Below are 18,629 nucleotides of genomic sequence, written 5' to 3'. Positions count from 1 at the left end.
TTTGGGTGAAACAGAAAGCAGTAAATGATCTGCATTTATACAGTGTGTTAGGTGGCAGGCAGTTCAGCTATAATAGCTGATGTTAACTGATGTTAATATGGAGTCCAGGTAGTTATTGAAGACCCAGGTAGACTTGTAGGAAGTTCCAGTCCTGAACTATCGAACTGTCAAGTCCCCAGAGAAACAGTTGCCAACACCAGTCGAGGCCAGAACCATCTTCTAGGTAGAGAGAATCATCCCCAGATACCAGACGCATCCCAAAGAGACACACGGGGCATCCATGTGACGAGATCTTCAACCAGAAGTGGGGCACCAGGATGGGTCAGACAGGTCCGGAGGGCAGAGGGAGTCTGGATCACAGGCGGCTCAGGAACGACGTGTAGCTCGACAGAGAGAAAGAAAAAGTGAAAGGGGGAGACGGGGAGAGAGGAAAGAGAAAGAGGGGGAGAAAGAGAAGAAGAGGAGAGATGGCAGTTAGGTATGGTCACAGTCACACAATGTATAATGTGAATGTATATTAACTGTAGAGTGCAAGCAGAGACTCCGGCAGGACTAACCATGATAGCATAACTAAAAAAGAGAGCCAGAAGAAAACACAAACATGAGGGCTTCCTGACATGTAAAGCAAACAATCACCTCACCGTCGGCAAACCTGAGTGATCAATGAGAGTGAGGAAGACAGCATCTAAACATACCAGTTCACCATAATACTCTACGTCCATAAGTCCCCCAGATCTGCTCCTTTACCTAAGGCAAATCTATTTATAAAAATGCTTGGCTAAATAAATAGGTTTTTAGCCTGGACTTAAACACTGAGACTGTGTCTGAGTCCCGAACACTATGTGGAAGACTATTTCATAATTTTGGGGCTTTGTAAGAAAAAGCTCTGCCCCCAGCTGTATTTTTTATAATGCGTGGTACTGAGAAGCATCCTGCATCTTTTGATCAAAGTAGGCGTGGCGGTTCGTAAGACACTAGCAGTTCGCTCAGGTACTGCGGCGCGAGACCATTTAATGCTTCATATGTCAAGAGTAGTATTTTAAAATCAATGTGAAGTTTCACAGGGAGCCAATGCAGTGAAGATAAGATAGGGGTGATGTGCTCATATCTTCTGTTTCTAGTGAGGACTCTTGCTGCATTCTGGACTAGCTGAAGCTTATTTATGCACGTAGCTGAACAACCAGACAGTAAGGCATTACAATAGTCCAACCTAGAGGTAATAAAAGCATGAACTAGTTTTTCTGCATCGTTTAGCGGCAATATATTTCTTATCTTGGCAATATTTCTGAGGTGAAAAAATGCTATCCTGGTAATATTATCTACATGAGCTTCAAATGAAAGGCTGGAATCAATAATCACACCAATCGCACTTGATGGAACAGAAAGGCCATCTAAAGTTACGGTGTGATCTAAAATTTTACTCCTACCTGTATTCGGTCCTATGACTAGAACTTCTGTCTTATCCGGATTAAGCAGAAGGAAGTTAATTAGCATCCAATTTCTTATGTCCTGCACACATTGCTCAATTTTAGTAAGCTGTTTTTTCTCATCAGGTTTTGCTGAGACATATAACTGTGTATCGTCAGCATAACAATGAAAACTAATATCATGCTTACGGATAATGTTGCCCAGAGGAAGCATGTAAAGGGAAAAAAGCAGTGGACCTAAAACTGAACCCTGCGGAACACCCAACTTCACTAGAGAACATGCAGAATAATCACCATTTAAGTCTACATACTGATAACAATGGGTCAGATAGGATCTGAGCCAGGAGAGGGCTGTACCCTTAATTTCTACTACATTTTTTAATCTGTGAAGAAGAATAGCGTGATCAATGGTGTCAAAAGCTGCACTGAGGTTAAGTAATACAAGCATAGTTACACAACCCTGATCAGAGGCCAATATGAGGTCATTTACTACTTTAACGAGTGCTGTCTCTGTGCTGTGGTGAGGCCTAAATCCTGACTGATACAGTTCATGTATGCCATTTCTATGTAGATATGAGCATAGCTGCTCCGCTACCCTCTTTTCCAGAATCTTAGAGATAAAGGGTAGGTTTGATATTGGCGTGTAACTGGACAGCTGACAGGGGTCGAGGTCAGGTTTCTTAATTATTGGTTTGATAACTGCTAATTTAAAAGACTTTGGAACATAATGTCATGATTTATGCCCGGTCTGCCTTGTGCTCTCTTTTTCCCACGCTGTCACTTTGTCCATGTGCTCATGTTTACCTTAGTCTGTCTGTGTCCTTTCCCACGCCCCCGTTTCCGCCCCGTCTGCACACCTGTCTCTAATCCCCGTCTGATTACTCTAGCATTTAAGCACGCGCTGCGCGCTGCTTAAATCGCTGGATTATCTTGTGTATTTTGCCTCGATTCTCTCGCGTTATTTTTGTTCCTGCTTTCATGTTGCCAAGTCTGCTTTGTTTCTCGTTTTTGCTTTCGGTTTCTCGTCTCGGTTTTGTTTGCCTCGCTCTTTGATCTCCCGGTTTTGACCTCGCGCTTCCTTGCTTTGACCACGGCTTTTGTTTCTCGTTTTTTGGATTGTCGCTTCGCTGATTCAACACCAAGCAAACCCTCACTGATGTCATGAATCAGCTCCAACGGCTCCATCTCTCTCCGGCACAAAATGGGGGCCTCTGCACGCAACAGGAGCCACGACTTCCTGCCCCCCCCACGTATGAAGGAGATCCAGGCACCTGTCGCTCCTTCCTCTCTCAGTGCACGCTGATATTTGAACTCCAGTCATCCACATTTCTCACTGAACACTCCAAGGTCGCCTACGTGATAACTCTCCTCTCAGGACGGGCTAGGGAGTGGAGCACTGCACTCTGGGATGCTCATGACCCCTGCTGCTCCAACTACGAGCACTTCGCTAAGGAGATGAAGAGGGTGTTTGATCGCTCGTGTCACGGCAGGGAGGCAGGTCACAAGCTGTTAACACTCCACCAAGGTTCACGTTCAGCCTATGACTACGCCATAGAGTTCCAGACCCTAGCTCTCTCCAGCGGGTGGAATAGTCGGGCCCTAAGTGACGCCTTCTTCGAAGGTCTAACTGAGATGCTCCAGGATACCTTGATCTCCCAAGAACTTCCCTCGTCGCTCCAAGATCTCATGGATCTAGCCGGCCGAGTAGATTCGCGCCTCCGCCTTCGAGAGCCAACTAGACTCCCAAAGAACTCCCGCGACCTCGCTCCCCTCAAACTGATCCTCAGGAGAGACCCATGTGACTGGACAGGACCGGCGTCTCCCCTGAAGAACGACGACGACGCAGAGTAGATGGTGCGTGCTTCTACTGTGGGAGATCTTGTCATCAGCTCAGGAACTGTCCTGTAAAAAGGGAGCGTCTTCTAGTACAGCTGGGAGGATTGGAGGGTGAGACACCAGAAAGATTCTCAGATCAACGCCGCCTGTTTCCAGTCTTCCTCATCCACGAGCAACGGACCCATCTGGTGCAGGCACTGATTGATTCAGGTTTAGATCGCAACCTGATCAATGCGACTTCTGCCAAGACCCTAGGAATCCCCGCTCTACCCTTGGAGACCCATCTCAAAGTTCAGGCACTCGACGGTAGCCCGCTTCCACCTATCACACACAGAACGCCCCTCATCGGGCTAAGGGTCTCAGGCAACCATTTTGAACAGACTTCACTATTTATCATGGAGGGATCACATGCTACTGTTGTCCTGGGCCTGCCCTGGCTAACCCGTCACAATCCTCAACTCGATTGGGTCAGAAACACAATCATAGCTTGGAACCCGTCATGCGCCACTACCTGCCTGCGAGCTGCAGCCACGTCTTGCCTCAGTCCTGCATCTGTGAAGGAACCGCCGGATCTCATAGCTGTCCCGTCAGAGTACCATGATCTCAAGGAGGTCTTCAGTAAATCTCGTGCTGTCTCCCTGCCCCCCCACCGACCATATGACTGCGCTATCGACCTGCTCCCAGGCACCACGCCCCCCAAGGGCCGCCTATATTCTTTGTCACCCAGGGAACGTGAAGCTATGAACCATTACATCTCGGAGTCCCTCGCGGCAGGGATCATTCGCCCCTCCTCCTCCCCGGCGGGAGCCGGCTTCTTCTTCGTGGGCAAAAAAGATGGGTCCCTTCGTCCATGCATCGACTATAGGGGCCTTAACCAGATCACAGTAAAGAACCGCTATCCCCTTCCATTAATGACAACCGCCTTTGAACTTCTCCAGGAAGCAAAGATCTTTTCCAAACTGGACCTTCGCAACGCATACCACCTCGTCCGAATCCGAGAGGGTGACGAATGGAAGACTGCTTTTAATACTCCAACAGGACACTATGAGTACCTGGTGGTCCCGTTTGGCCTGACCAACGCCCCGGCCGTCTTTCAGGCTCTCATCAACGATGTCCTCAGAGATTTTCTGAATTTATTTGTATTTGTGTATTTAGATGACATTTTAATCTTCTCCCGAGACCTAGGGGAGCACCAACACCATGTTCGACGGGTGCTACAAAGACTGTTAGAAAACAATCTCTTCCTCAAAGCAGAAAAGTGCGAATTTCACACAACAACCACCACCTTCCTGGGATTCGTTATTGGCCCCTCAGGCATCGAAATGGAGCCTGCCAAGCTCCATGCAGTCACAAACTGGCCCACGCCCACCACAAGACAGGAACTTTAAAGATTCTTGGGTTTTGCCAACTTTTATCGTCGGTTCATCTGAGGCTACAGCTCCATCGCTGCCCCTTTAGCGGCCCTGACTTCTCCCAAGATGTGTTTCCGTTGGGACATGACCTCTGAAAAAGCCTTCTCAGAACTCAAGAAACGCTTCACGTCTGCCCCAATCCTGACTATTCCAGATCTGTCATGCCAATTTGTTGTGGAAGTCGACGCCTCCAGCACAGGGGTAGGAGGTGTCCTTTCCCAGAGAGCTGCACATGACAACAAGCTACACCCATGCTCTTTCTTCTCTCACCGCTTAACTCCTGCTGAGGTGAATTATGGCATCGGCGATCGAGAACTGCTGGCCATCAAGCTGGCCCTAGAAGAATGGAGACACTGGTTAGAGGGGACGGAGACCCCATTTTTGGTCTGGACCGACCACAAGAACCTCGAATATCTGCAGAACGCCAAGAGGCTAAACTCTCGCCAGGCTCGGTGGGCACTGTTCTTCGCCAGATTCAACTTCGTTCTCTCCTATCGTCCTGGGTCCAAGAATTCCAAGCCAGATGCACTCTTCAGGCAGTTTTCTCCTACTCACGACTCCGCTGCCAACGAAACCATTATTCCCCCGTCATGCTTGCTCGCAGCTGCTGAGCTTGATATCGAAACCAAGGTCCAGCAAGCCCTGTCTCATGAACCCGGGCCAAGTAACGTGCCTCCAAACCGCCTGTTTGTTCCACTTTCCCTACGTTCTCAAGTTCTGGAATGGGCACACAGCTCCAAGCTTTCCTGTCATCCTGGCTCAGCTCGAACTCTGTCTCTAATCCAACAACGTTTCTGGTGGTCCACGGTCAAGGAAGACACCTCCAGCTTTGTGGCAGCATGTGACACCTGTGCTAGATGCAAGCACACCAACACCGCGCCGGCAGGCCTCCTCAGACCATTACCTATCCCATCTCGTCCATGGTCTAACATTGCCCTGGACTTTGTCACAGGGTTACCCTCCTCCAACGGCCACTCATGCATTATGACCGTGGTGGATCGGTTCTCTAAGGCCGCCCATTTCATTCCGCTACCCAAGCTTCCATCCGCCAAGGAAACCGCTGATCTCATGATAACGCAGGTTTTCAGGCTGCACGGTCTCCCCAATGACATCATCTCTGACCGTGGGCCCCAATTTACATCACAATTTTGGAAGGCGTTCTGTAGACTCATTGGAGCCACCCCGAGTCTGTCCTCAGGCTTTCACCCCCAATCCAATGGACAGACGGAAAGAAAGAACCAGTCCCTTGAGGTAGCCTTAAGGTGCATGGCCCCCCGAGATGTCGCCTCCTGGAGCAAGTTCCTGCCTTGGGTGGAATACGCCCACAACTCCCAAGTATCGTCATCTACTGGTTTGTCTCCCTTCCAGTGCTGTCTGGGCTATCAACCACCCTTATTCCCGTCTCAGGAGGAGGAGGTCAGTGTCCCATCAGCCCAAGTTTTTGTCAGGCGCTGCAGAAAGACCTGGCTGCAAGCGAGGAGAACACTGTTACGGGTCGGCAGAAGATATAAGACACAGGCTGACCGCAGACGCTCTCAGGCTCCCAAGTACAGGGTGGGGCAGAGAGTCATGCTTGCCGCCAGAGATATTCCCCTAAAGACCACCTGCCGCAAGCTTTCCCCTCGTTACCTCGGCCCCTTCACCATCACCAAGATAGTCAACCCCTGCGCTGTTAAACTCTTGCTCCCCTCAACTATGCGACGAATCAATCCTACGTTTCACGTGTCCCAGCTGCGCCGTCTCGCCTCATGTCCATTAAGACTCGCGCTTCCTTGCTTTGACCACGGCTTTTGTTTCTCGTTTTTTGGATTGTCGCTTCGCTGATTGATTTCCCGGTTACCGATTAAACGCCTCCCCTTCTGACTACTGCTCTCGCTTTACGATTTGACTTAAACGCTGCGCTGATTTATCTCCCGGTATTGACCTCCGCTTCCGCATTCCGACCTCGCTCTTGTTTTCACGTTGCTGTCACTCATCTGCGCCTGGATTCACCTCGTTCCGCTCTGCACCGCGACACATAACCAATGCTGAGTGAAGAATTAATTATTCTCAACAGGGGTTCTGTTATTGCTGGTACTATCTGTTTAAGAAAATGTGTCAGTACAGGATCTAATATACAAGTTGATAAATTTGCAGAAGAGATGAGTGAAATTAGTTCATTCTCTTCAAGGGAAGTAAAGTATTTTAGGTTCTGATCTGACATGGCTAGATTACCTTCTGCATCAATTACATTGTTTGGTTTCAAAACCTCAATTTTATTTTTACAAATATTTACAATTTTATTATTAAAAAAGTTAATAAAGTCCTGACTATTGCATGATGTTGTTGTAGAGATTTCTGCAGTGGTCTTATTTCTGGTTAATTTGGCTACAGCATTAAATAAAATTCTAGGATTATTTTTGTTATTTTCTACAAGAGTGGAGAGATATGTTGATCTAGCTACACTAAGAGCTTTTCTATAGTTCAGGATGCTCTCCTTCCATGCTATTTGAAATACTAACAATTTAGTTTGATGCCATTTACGTTCTAATTTCCAAGCGGTCTGTTTTAAAGTGCGCGTGAGATCATTATACAAGGGGGCAAGTTTCTTATCTCTAATAATTTTTCTTTTAACTGGAGCAACATTATCTAAGGTATAGCAAAATGTCGACTCTAAATATTCAGTCGCCTGATCGAGTTCTGTGGGGTCAGACGGTGATTTAATCGAAGTTGGGAACTCTGGGAGATTACTGATAAAACTCAGTTTGGTAGTTGATGTGAATGTACGTTTCATACGGTAGCGCGGCGCTGTGCGTACATTATTACTGTGACACACTTGAATTGAGACAAGATAGTGATCTGAGTTAACTTCAGATAGCGGAATTGTGAATACATTTCTTATATTTAATCAAAATAATATTATTAAATCTAAAGTGTGACCTGCTTAATGAGTGGGTCCTACTACACACTGATTTACTCCTACCGAGTCCAGTATGGACATAAATGCTGTTCTTAGAGGGTCTTCTGGATTCTCAAAATGAATATTAAAATCTCCAGCAATTAACACTTTGTCTACAGAAACGACTAGGTTTGAGAAGAAATCTGCAAATTCACTAAGAAATTCAGAGTATGGCCCTGGAGGTCTGTAAATGACAATTAGCGGTGTAGGTGCATGTTATTCACAAGTTCTGACGCGTGTCTTTTGTTACACAGTGTCACTGACGACATCAGACATTTCGTTGATTTCTTTGTCTCTTGTTTATTTTCAACATCAAAAACAACGGTTGTTACAGTTTCTTGCATAAATCCACTGTAGTCACGACAAGTCGCTCGCGGTGTTCTGTAGCTTCAATAGATTACAGTTAAAACAACTTATTTTACTGTATTCCTTTTAGCTTACTGTCTCACGTTATCATGGTCAAAAGCTTGTGTGCTCCACACCTTTCTGTATCCTTCCGTGTCTTAACAACAACTAACAACTAACGTGCGTGATAACCATGAAACTGCATAACTGTGGGATGATGTCACAGAACAACTCATGAAATGATGTCACAATACAAATTATAAGTATGATACTTAATGCTTAATGCTTAACTAATAAACTGAAATAAGATAAACATAACAACAAATCACAAGAATGAAATATGGCCCTTACATTTCCAGCCCCTAATTGACAGGCAGGAAGACTGACAATTACACACATTTTTTTTTTTTTTTTTACAATTGGGCCACAACATTTACTATTGGATTAAAATTTGAATTAACTTTCTTAACACTTTAAACATTTGTTAACGGTTTAAGGTATTCATATCGTTGCGTACCAAATAAGAGAAAGATGACTACTTTATAAGGTAACTAACATTCTATTTCTCATATGAGGCACAGCTTATCGATGGGTCTTTCCAGGGTACTGGTTTTAGTTTTGACCAGTACACGTCTCACAAGTCCTTTTTTATCAGGGAACACTTTCGTGATCCGTCCGACGACCCATGAATTTCTTGGAGAAGACTCATCAATTATTAGAACTACGTCTCCAATTAAAAGGTTTTTTCTCACCTGAGACCATTTTTGGCGCTCCTGAAGCAAGGGCAAGTATTCACGCACCCATCGCTTCCAGAATAGGTCGGCAAGGTACTGAATTTGCTTTCACTTGCGACGTGCGTAAATGTCCTCTTTTTTGAAAAGTCCAGGAGGCAAGTTTGGCTGTTTTTTCATCAGCAGCAGGTGGTTAGGTGTCAGGGGCTCCAGGTCTGTGGGATCGTCTGTAGCAGTGGTAAGGGGACGGTCATTCATTATAGCTTCCACCTCACACAGGAATGTGTGCAAGCTCTCATCATTTAATGTTTGTTCTTTTAGTACAGACCTCAAGATTTTTTTAACTGACCTTATCTGCCTTTCCCATATTCCACCGAAGTGAGACCCAGCAGGAGGATTAAATATCCATTGTATCCCCTTTTGCATGAGGACGCCTTCAATTTTTGACTGATTCCACTGTTGGATAGCTTTACGCGATTCAGTCTCAGCGCCTATGAAGTTTGTTCCATTATCACTTCTCGTAACTGAAACCTGGCCTCTTCTGCACATGAAGCGTCGAATAGCATTTAAGCAGGAGTCTGTATCTAATGACTGCGCGACTTCAATGTGCACGGCTCTTGTTCTCAGACAAGTAAACAATACGCCATATTTTTTAACATTACTTCTACCCCGTTTGACCTCGAAGGGTCCAAAATAGTCTACCCCTACGTTAGTGAATGGTGGGTGATCTGGTGTTATTCTATCTCGTGGCAGTTCTGACATTTTTTGTTCACTATTCTTCGCTCTGATCTTTTTGCATGTCACACAACTGGACAGAAACTTTCTCACAAGGGAATTTGCTGTCGGAATCCATTATTTCTGCCGCAATTTTGAAAGCATATAATTCCTTCCACAATGTCCGACCTGTTCGTGAGTGTTTCTTAAGATTAGAGTTGCAATGTGTGAGTCTTTGGGTATAATAACAGGGTGTTTTGCATGCTCAGGCATTGCAGACCTACCAAGACGTCCTCCAACTCTTAGCACTCCGTCCTGCAGTACTGGATCTAGTTTGAAAAGACAACTGTTTCTTTTTACGGATGCGTTACCCTTTTGTAACATGGAAATTTCGTCTTTGAATTTTTGGTTTTGAACGAACTTAATGACTTCGTTTTCTGCCATTGTTAAGTCCTTAATTGTTAAAAACTTATGGTTTTCTGTCATTGAGTTGTTTGCCTGTCCCTTAATCCTTTTTGTTCTCTGTTTAAGCATGTCTTTAACGCAAAGAATCCAGGCGACGGATCTTTTTAGCTTATACCAGTCAGAGTGATAGTTAATCAGTTTACTCACGGCATCTGTGCTCTCTGTAGTTTTTACGAGATTCACTGAGGCTGAGTGTTTAATCTCTCTCTTGAGTCATCCTCTTTCGTCGACAGATTGTGAATGTTCTCAGGCCATTTACTCTCTGGTGTTTTAAGAAAGGGGGGACCATGGATCCAATTGTTGTTTTTCATGAATTTTTCACAGGAAACTCCTCTGGAAGCAGCGTCAGCTGGGTTTTTCGAAGTGTTGACGTACCTCCACTGCTGTGGCTTGGTTGACTCTCGTATGATGGAGATTCTGTTAGCGACAAAGGTTTTAAAGCAAAGTTTTTCATTAACAATGTATCTCAAGACAGTTGTGCTGTCGGTCCAAAACACAGAGTCCAGCAGTTCTATTTCCAGTTGACCTTTCAACATTTTATCGTTGTTTACAGCAACCACTGCCGCTGTCAATTCCATTCAGGGGATAGTAGTTTGTTTCAAGGGCGCTACGAGAGAATTCCCCATCATGAATGCACAGTGTGTGAGTCCATCAGCATTTACTAACCTAATATACGAGACAACTCCATATCCCATTTCACTTGCATCTGAGAAGTGGTGAAGTTGTGCTGTAGTTGTAACTCCAAAGTCAACTGGTTTTACGCATCTTGCTACACTAAACTTAGACAATTGATGCAACTTGTATAGCCAGGCCCTCCATCTTTTTATAAGTTGTTCGGGAATGTCATCGTCCCAAGCGAGTCTCTTTTTACATAACTGCTGCATTAAGATCTTAGCTGGCAGTATGACTGGTGCAAGGAAGCCTAAGGGGTCATAAATTGAACTAGTGACTGACAAGATTCCTCTTCTGGTCACGGGCCGCTCTTTTAAACTAATCTTGAACTTGAGCGTGTCTGAATTAATACACCACAGCACCCCTAGAGCTCTTTTAACAGGGAGTGCGTCTTTACTCAAATCTAAGTCCCTCACGTCTTTAATTCTCTCACCCTCAGGGATGGAAGCTAGCAATGTACGACTATTACTTGCCCACTTAGTGAGGTGAAACCCTCCACTTGCGCACAGTTTGGTGAGATTACTATATAGCGCAACTGCTTGACTATGACTAGAGACAGACTTCAAGCAGTCGTCTACATAAAAGTTTTTAAGAACTGTGTTGACTGCCTCGGCAGATGCATTGCTACGGTTTTCTTCTGCTGTTTTCCTAAAGGCGAAGTTAGCTACACTTGGAGATGATTTTGCACCAAACAAATGAACAACCATTTTATACTCAACCAAGTCCTGACTCACGTCTCCATTCGGCCACCACAGGAAACGCAACAAGTCTGTGTCCTTTTCCGGAACTCTAACCTGATAGTACATGGCTTCCACGTCTGCCATCATGGCAACTTCTTCTTGTCTAAAGCGTGCGAGCACCCCAATGAGTGAGTTTGTCAGGTCGGGTCCCTGCAGAAGCTCGCTATTTAATGATATTCCCTGATAGCTGGCAGCACAGTCAAAGACTACCCTTAGCTTTTTCTTTTGAGGATGGTATACACCATGGTGAGGTATGTACCACACTTGCCCGTCTTGTCGACTTAGATGAGGTGTGAGGACCTTGACTGCATGACCCTTTTCAAACATGTCGTTCATGAAGTTTAAATACTCTTTGTGAAAGGAGCGGTTATGCTTAAACTTTCGTTTGAGGTTCATTGCGCGCTGCATGGCTGCGCTTCGGTTATTGGGCATTTGAATAGCTGCTTTTTTAAATGGGAGACCGATGTAGAAGTGATTATCGGTAAACTGCAGAGAGTTAGTTACAGAGTCTAAAAACTGATAGTCCTCCTGTGACAACTCAGCGTTGTCATCACAATTCCGTTCAGGAAAATCATGGTTGTACTGTTGTATCAGCATTTGTTCTACACTTTCGATGGAAACTCTGTTGACTGCAACGCTCACTTGCTCATTGTCACATGTGCCTTCCTCGACCGACTCTCGAAGAGGTCCATTTATGGTCCATCCAAGAGCGGTCTTTACTGCGTATGGCCCATTGTGCCTGCTGTTAATTACTCGCCATGGTTCTAGGAGCCTGTGCTCTTTGTTACCTATGAGAATTTCAACTCCAGCATTAATGTGAGGCAGTTTTACTTCGCTGAGGTATGGCCACTTATCGATGTCGTGCTGTTGTGGAATGTTTTCCACTGAGACTGGAATACTCTTTTGTGTGAACACTTTGGGGAGTTCAACAAAGGTGTTTTCTTCCAGACTGCTAACCTCTAGGTCAGTAAGCACGTAACTTTCTACTTGTTTCCTCGCGTTCATGGTGCTTAACATGATGTCAATTTTTTTACCTTGTACGTTTAATCGCCTTGCTAATGACTCTGTACAAAAGGTACAGTGGGAGCCACGTCAAACAGCCGCTTGGAGCATGATAGGTCCATGACAGGACCGTGACAGGACCATGATCGATCCGTGCACGGAATGTGATCCCCCGCGATGACGTAGTTAACGATGCCCCACCCCATAAACGCCCCCATGCGCTTTCTAAAAAGATAGTTGCAATGCTGTATAATTCCGCCAGATGGAGCATTGACTGCTTCTGCAGTGTCCAAGCAGCCGGTTACTATATTTAATATATATATATATATATATATATCATAACTTACGTCAACATAGTTTCATAAAAAGATGATGTGGTAAAAAAGAGGGATAAAAAACGATTCATAAAACAGATTTAAATCACTCAATACACAATCCATGATGCTTATGCTATTTTAATTAATGATTAAATTAATTAATAAAACTACTTATTGCAATATTTTTCACGACATCCTTAATAATACTTAAAGACGGTAACATCTGTAATTTATCTATACCAGTCGTTATAGGTACGGAATACAAATGCGGACTATGTACAGTATTTTACATTATGGTGTTTTTATCTATTTCCGTTTAATACACTGGTAGATAATATTTTACTGCAAAGTAAAGCTTAAAATTTAACTTCTGCTTGAGTTTGTTTTCGTTATATTTTTGATGTTTTCGCTGATGTTTTTTTCGCTGATAGTCAAAAATTGGCATAACAAATCGATTAATAACGCATAATATCTGGAACAAATATCTGTTCATACGGATCAGTATGTCTTTAGTCATTTAACCAGCATAACGTTTCCCCATCAAAGATCTGATGGGACATTAATCACTTATCACTACGGTGAATAGATGCGGCAGCAGAGTCAGATTAAATCCCCATAAACATTCACACCTGAACACAATACTAACAGAACTAAACAGGTCCAGAGGGTCAGCGCCTGTTATCAGGACAGGAATCACCTACAGGATAACACTGTAATTTTACTGCTTATATATTTTTGCCATAGTTTCATTTGGTTTTACGCGATTTCATGTTTTACTTGTTCGTGTGTGTACGTGTGTCTGTGTGTGTGTGTGTGTGTGTGTGAGAGAGAGAGAGAGAGAGAGAGAGCGTGCGCGAGAGAGGGCTTATATTGTGATTTATCCAGGGTTACTAAAGACTGGCTTACTACTACTAATAAAAAATATTTCAATGTAACCCATGGGTCTCAATCACAAAATCAGCCAACGCTGTAAACGGACAAGACAAATTATATAGGCTACCCTGAAACGTTAAGTTTAACATTAAAAAAAATAATAATAAAAAAATTATATATATATATATATATATATATATATATATATATATATAAGATCAACTATTATTGTCAAGTTTACGGGGCTTCTCAGTCTTTCGTTAATTTTACTACTGACTCGAAACCAATGTGGCTTATTAAAGATGCACTGTTTTATTGGACATGGCTGTTTTGTAATGTTCTGCAAAATAAACTCTGTCTACGGTTCGAATATACTGTGAACGTCTCAAAGTCACGTCTCTAGATCCTTCTGCAGTAATGTTATCGTGGTGTAAATTATCACTTGCAGACAAAATAGTCTAGTAACGAAAGTAATGAATTTGTCACTACTCTTCTCTTACGCAGCACGGCTAAAAAGATAAGAAAAGTTACACCAATCCTGCCATGATGCTACCCTGTCCCAACACTGGCTGGGGAGATGAACTCATACCAAAACTCCAAAACTTACTATTATTTCATGAGATGAAATTAAGCTAGGATGAAGAAAACAAAAATTAACTCCCCTCTGTGTAGTATCTAAGTAGAGTGTAACTGGGGCAGCCACAAAATGCCCCCCGTGTAACTCTGATTAGGAAAAGCTCACGGACACCAAACCTGCAGCACTTTGGTGTAATTTTTATTATCTTTTTAGCCGTGCTGCATAAGAGAAGAGTAGTGACAAATTCGTTAATTTTAATAACGTGATGTTTGATTTGATATTATATCATTTCCAAGTTTGATAGTGTTGAGTGTTTGATAGTGTTGATTTTAGAGTGCATTATACGTGCGATGCGAAAAGGAAGTAAATAAACACGTAGCAATGCAAAGAGGACAGAGCTGCGAAATATTTAAGCAATATAAATTCAACAAAGTGTGATCATAATGGTGGTTGTTGCTGCTGTTTAGGTAATTGGTTCCATCGTGTTACTGAACGCAACTGTGTTCACAAAACCGAGCGGAGGGAAAGAAAAAACACTCGCTATAGCATTTAAATGAAAAGGGGCGGCGGCTTTTCTTTGAAGATAGCGATTGCGTAATAGGGGGCAATCCGTGCCGGGGGGTTAGGGCATAACACACCTCTGAACGTCTTTTGTCTTGTAAATTATTATCTTCGTTCACCTTCCAATTCCCCACAGCGCACACACTCTCTACACTGTTGCTATGTCTGTTGGGGCACTTGGTTATACACAGCACTTGTATATATCCCGCAAAATAAACATTAAACATAAACAACATCTTATCATTGTGTAAATTATTAACATATTGGTGTCTTTTAATTGAGGACAAAAACAGACCCTGCGCTTGTGTTTAGGACTGATGCTGAACAGCTGTGTTCATAGGTTTAATCAACGATTTACAAGACAACAGTTAAAGCGTTTGTGGATGAGAGGTGTGTGTGTGTGTGTGCGCGCGCGCTCCGGCATTTCTCCGTTGCTTTAACACAAACATTTGGGCAGAGACAAGTAAGTCTGAAGTACCCCTCCCCCCGCCAAACACACACACACACACACAGCAATTAGCACCATGTCACAGTCAGTATTCTCCACTGAGGTTTCTTACCTTCCACTCCTTCTAAGTTTGTCTTTGCTCTTTTAATGGAGTTCTTAAAAAAACCCAAAACTTTTATACTGAGAAAAAATTATTATGGGTCACATAGTCACAAACTAGCACAGATACATATGATCAAATTAAAACTGTTGTTTTAATTTGTTTCTATAACCAGTAATAATAATAATAATTATTATTATTATTATTATTATTAGCCTAACTCTTTGACTATTTAAAACAACGTCGGGTCCCATTTTTTGCACATTGAAGTTGTTGATTTAAGTAAATGTATTTTTAAATACACAAACAATCCCCCAACAATTAAAACACGCACACATGACTTTAAAAATAAAATTTATTCTTCCAAAACTAGTCAAAGGTAAAACAATAATTTGTATAAAACATGTAAAAACATGTAAAATTTTTGCTTAAAGGTCATTAAAATACCCGGATAACACCAGCTGCTTATCAGTCTCTATCTGGTTCTTTTATATTAAAATATCATTTTAAAAAAATAAATAAATAAAGATGGAACTGTTTAATTCTTTGTTTTCCCCCTAAAGTATCAGACGTTTTGCAATTCTATGTTCAGAACATACAGTAGACCTGACCAAACATCATTCTAAAGCTCCTACAGCTCCCTCAACAGCTTGTTCAGGCTCATCCAGTATCTCCAAAAGGCCAACCGTCATCCGTCTGACCCCCCAATCCTCCAGGGCGGAACTCTGATTAAAGAAAACAGGAGTATTTAGTGAAGACAAAGATAAATAAACGTTACAGAATATCTAGTTGTAATAAATATAAAAGATATTAGTAAACCTACACCACAGAGTGTGTAAAATACTGTTTTGGGGAATTCTGGAATGTAAATAAACTGGGATAACTTTAACCAGTGAACTTTGTTAGTGTTAACCATGGTTTGTCTGTATTATCGTCTGCATTAAATTAAAATGCGCTTTTCATACAAATAAGTTAGGCGATATAACACTCGTATATATTAGTTCATCTCTGAAGCCAAACTATAACTTACCCAGTACTGAAGCCCCCCACACCTCCTCACACACCTCCCCACACACACACCTCCCCCTCCTCACACTCCTTAACTGATAAACACTTCAGAGTTTTTATCCATCTCGGTAACTAAGCGCTCGCGCTACCGCGCAAAGTCACGGCCAAACTGAGAAAAATATAAACCGGGTTATGAGCGTTTAGCTCGCGAGCTCCTGTACATCTATCCTCAGCTTGTGTCCTTCATGAACTGCAACACATTATATTCACAGATATAACCTGCAGATTAACTCTTACCCAAAGAATAAATAAATGCTGAATTTATCCAGACAACACGCGGTCAGACTCTAAAGGCATTTTTATAGAGCACAAACACTCTTCATCCGGTAGTGCAGCTTTTGTAATAGGGACATTAATAGTATTTTCGAAGCTTTAGTGTCTTTTTTAGTTAAAGAGGAGTGACATTGCGAGTTTGTGACACTGACAGTAAGCTGTAATGTTAACTCCAGACTTGGTAAACAGCTCATTAAGTTATCTAAAGTTACATCTGACCGCTGCTGGTGCTGCCAGTGATTTTCTAAACGGCCAGTAAAAAAACTAAACTGGAAAATAAACTGTAAACTAATCCCAAACAAATTTTATAAATTAAAACACCACTTACCGCGAATAGTCCATTAAGCCGCCATCTTCATCTCTAGTGCAGTTTGGTAGCGTCAGTTCGGCGGGGGTTAAAATCACGTGACTGCAACTCAGCGCAGCTAAATTGCTGGCTTGTGTTAACGTGTCCTTGAGAACGAAGCGCCATCTAGTGGTGGAACCAGGTAAATGCATAAATAGGGCTTGAATGGGCGTGTTTACTGTGAAATCTTGACACGCCTTTCTCGAAGAAAAAGGAGGGGGGATTACGGCGTGCATAGGGCAGCCGTACGCCATTCGTACGCAATTCACACTTCCGCGGCTATTTGGCGTGGCTCCATCTGTAGCAGAGCTACCTGGGTCCATAAAGGCGTATACTTCTACTGTCTTGTTGCCTTTCTTGGACTTTATTTTAACAGGAACCATGGAGAGAATACAGTCATCTCCAGCCCCGATACACACACTCGTTTCGTGACTCGCTGCAACAGGCAATGTTTGAACTGGTTCGGTTTCGTCAGCCTTTACGATCGCTTGAGCTGTGTCTTTTGCTGCAATGTGTAGCATGCGAGGATGTTTCTTTGAGCACAACTGACATGTAATTTTCTTCGTGCAGTCTTTGCTTAAGTGTCCTTTTACTAAACAGCCAAAGCAGAATCCATTCTTTTTTAGAAAGTCCAATTTGACCTTATATGTCTCATTGTTAAATTGGTGGCATTCATCTAGGGTATGATCTTGCTCACAGGATGCACAAGGTTTAGTGAAGGCACTAATAACTAATGCACCACTACTCTTTACTGTAATTGAGTCTTTATGATTTTTACCAACCTGTTTTACGCCGGTCGCAAAGCTGCTACCTCTCTTTTCTTCCATTTTTTGCTTGAATCCTGAAGGGGATTTGTTGCTGTGTTTTTTACCACTAGTCGAAACGTTCAGGTCTCCAAAAAGTGGGTTGGACATTACCTTTGCTTCTCGTTCTACGAATTTCATCAGCTGCACGAACTTAGCTCTTTCCTCATTGCGCTCCTCGTACTCGTATACGTGGCTTCTCCATTTTTCACGCAATTTGTAGGGCAGTTTTGAGGCAACACTCCTCAAGTTGGTAGCATTGTCTAGCTCATCCATGTAATCAATGCTTGACATGGTATTGTAACATTTTACTAGGAACAGGGAGAAAGTTTTTAGCGACTTTCCGTCCTCTGACTTTATTTCCGGCCAGTTGAGTGCCTTTTGCATCAGCGTTGTAGCGATTATTTGTCTATTTCCGAAATTGTCATGTAACAGTTTCATAGCCTCTGCGTAACCACGATGTTCTGGCATGAGCTGGCAGCTTTTCACTAGGTCCCTAGGCTGTCCTTTAGTGTACTGCTCAAGAAAGAACAGCCTTTCCAGATTGCTATCAGTTTTGGTTTCGATGGCATGTTTAAAGGCTCTTACGAAGGACGTGAACTCAAGAGGGTCACCGTAGAAGAAAGGAACGTTACGCGGAGGTAAGGAAAGTTGCCTCTGACTCTTCGCAAACATTTCTGTAAGATCTGCCTGAAGTGGCATCCTACTCTGAGGCTCCACTATGTCAGTGTTGTAAAGTGAGTGTTCGTTACCTTGGGTAGGTCGTTCCATTAGGGTGCTTGACATTATGGGTTTGGCACTCACTGGCATGCTTAAGTGGGTTGCTCGGAGGCGTGATGGCAGCTCGAGGTATTCCGTTGCCGAACTGTGGTCGCAGTGGTCGTTGTGCTCTGGTTCCGGGGGGCATGCACCACTTGTTTCGACGACCACGCTCCGTCTCGCAGGATGTTGTTTTTTACGGTTCTGGTAAGAATTTAGTTC

The sequence above is a fragment of the Clarias gariepinus genome, chromosome 27, assembly GCF_024256425.1.
Source record: "Clarias gariepinus isolate MV-2021 ecotype Netherlands chromosome 27, CGAR_prim_01v2, whole genome shotgun sequence".
Lineage (NCBI taxonomy): Eukaryota > Metazoa > Chordata > Actinopteri > Siluriformes > Clariidae > Clarias > Clarias gariepinus.
Note: the sequence above shows the minus strand (reverse complement) of the source record.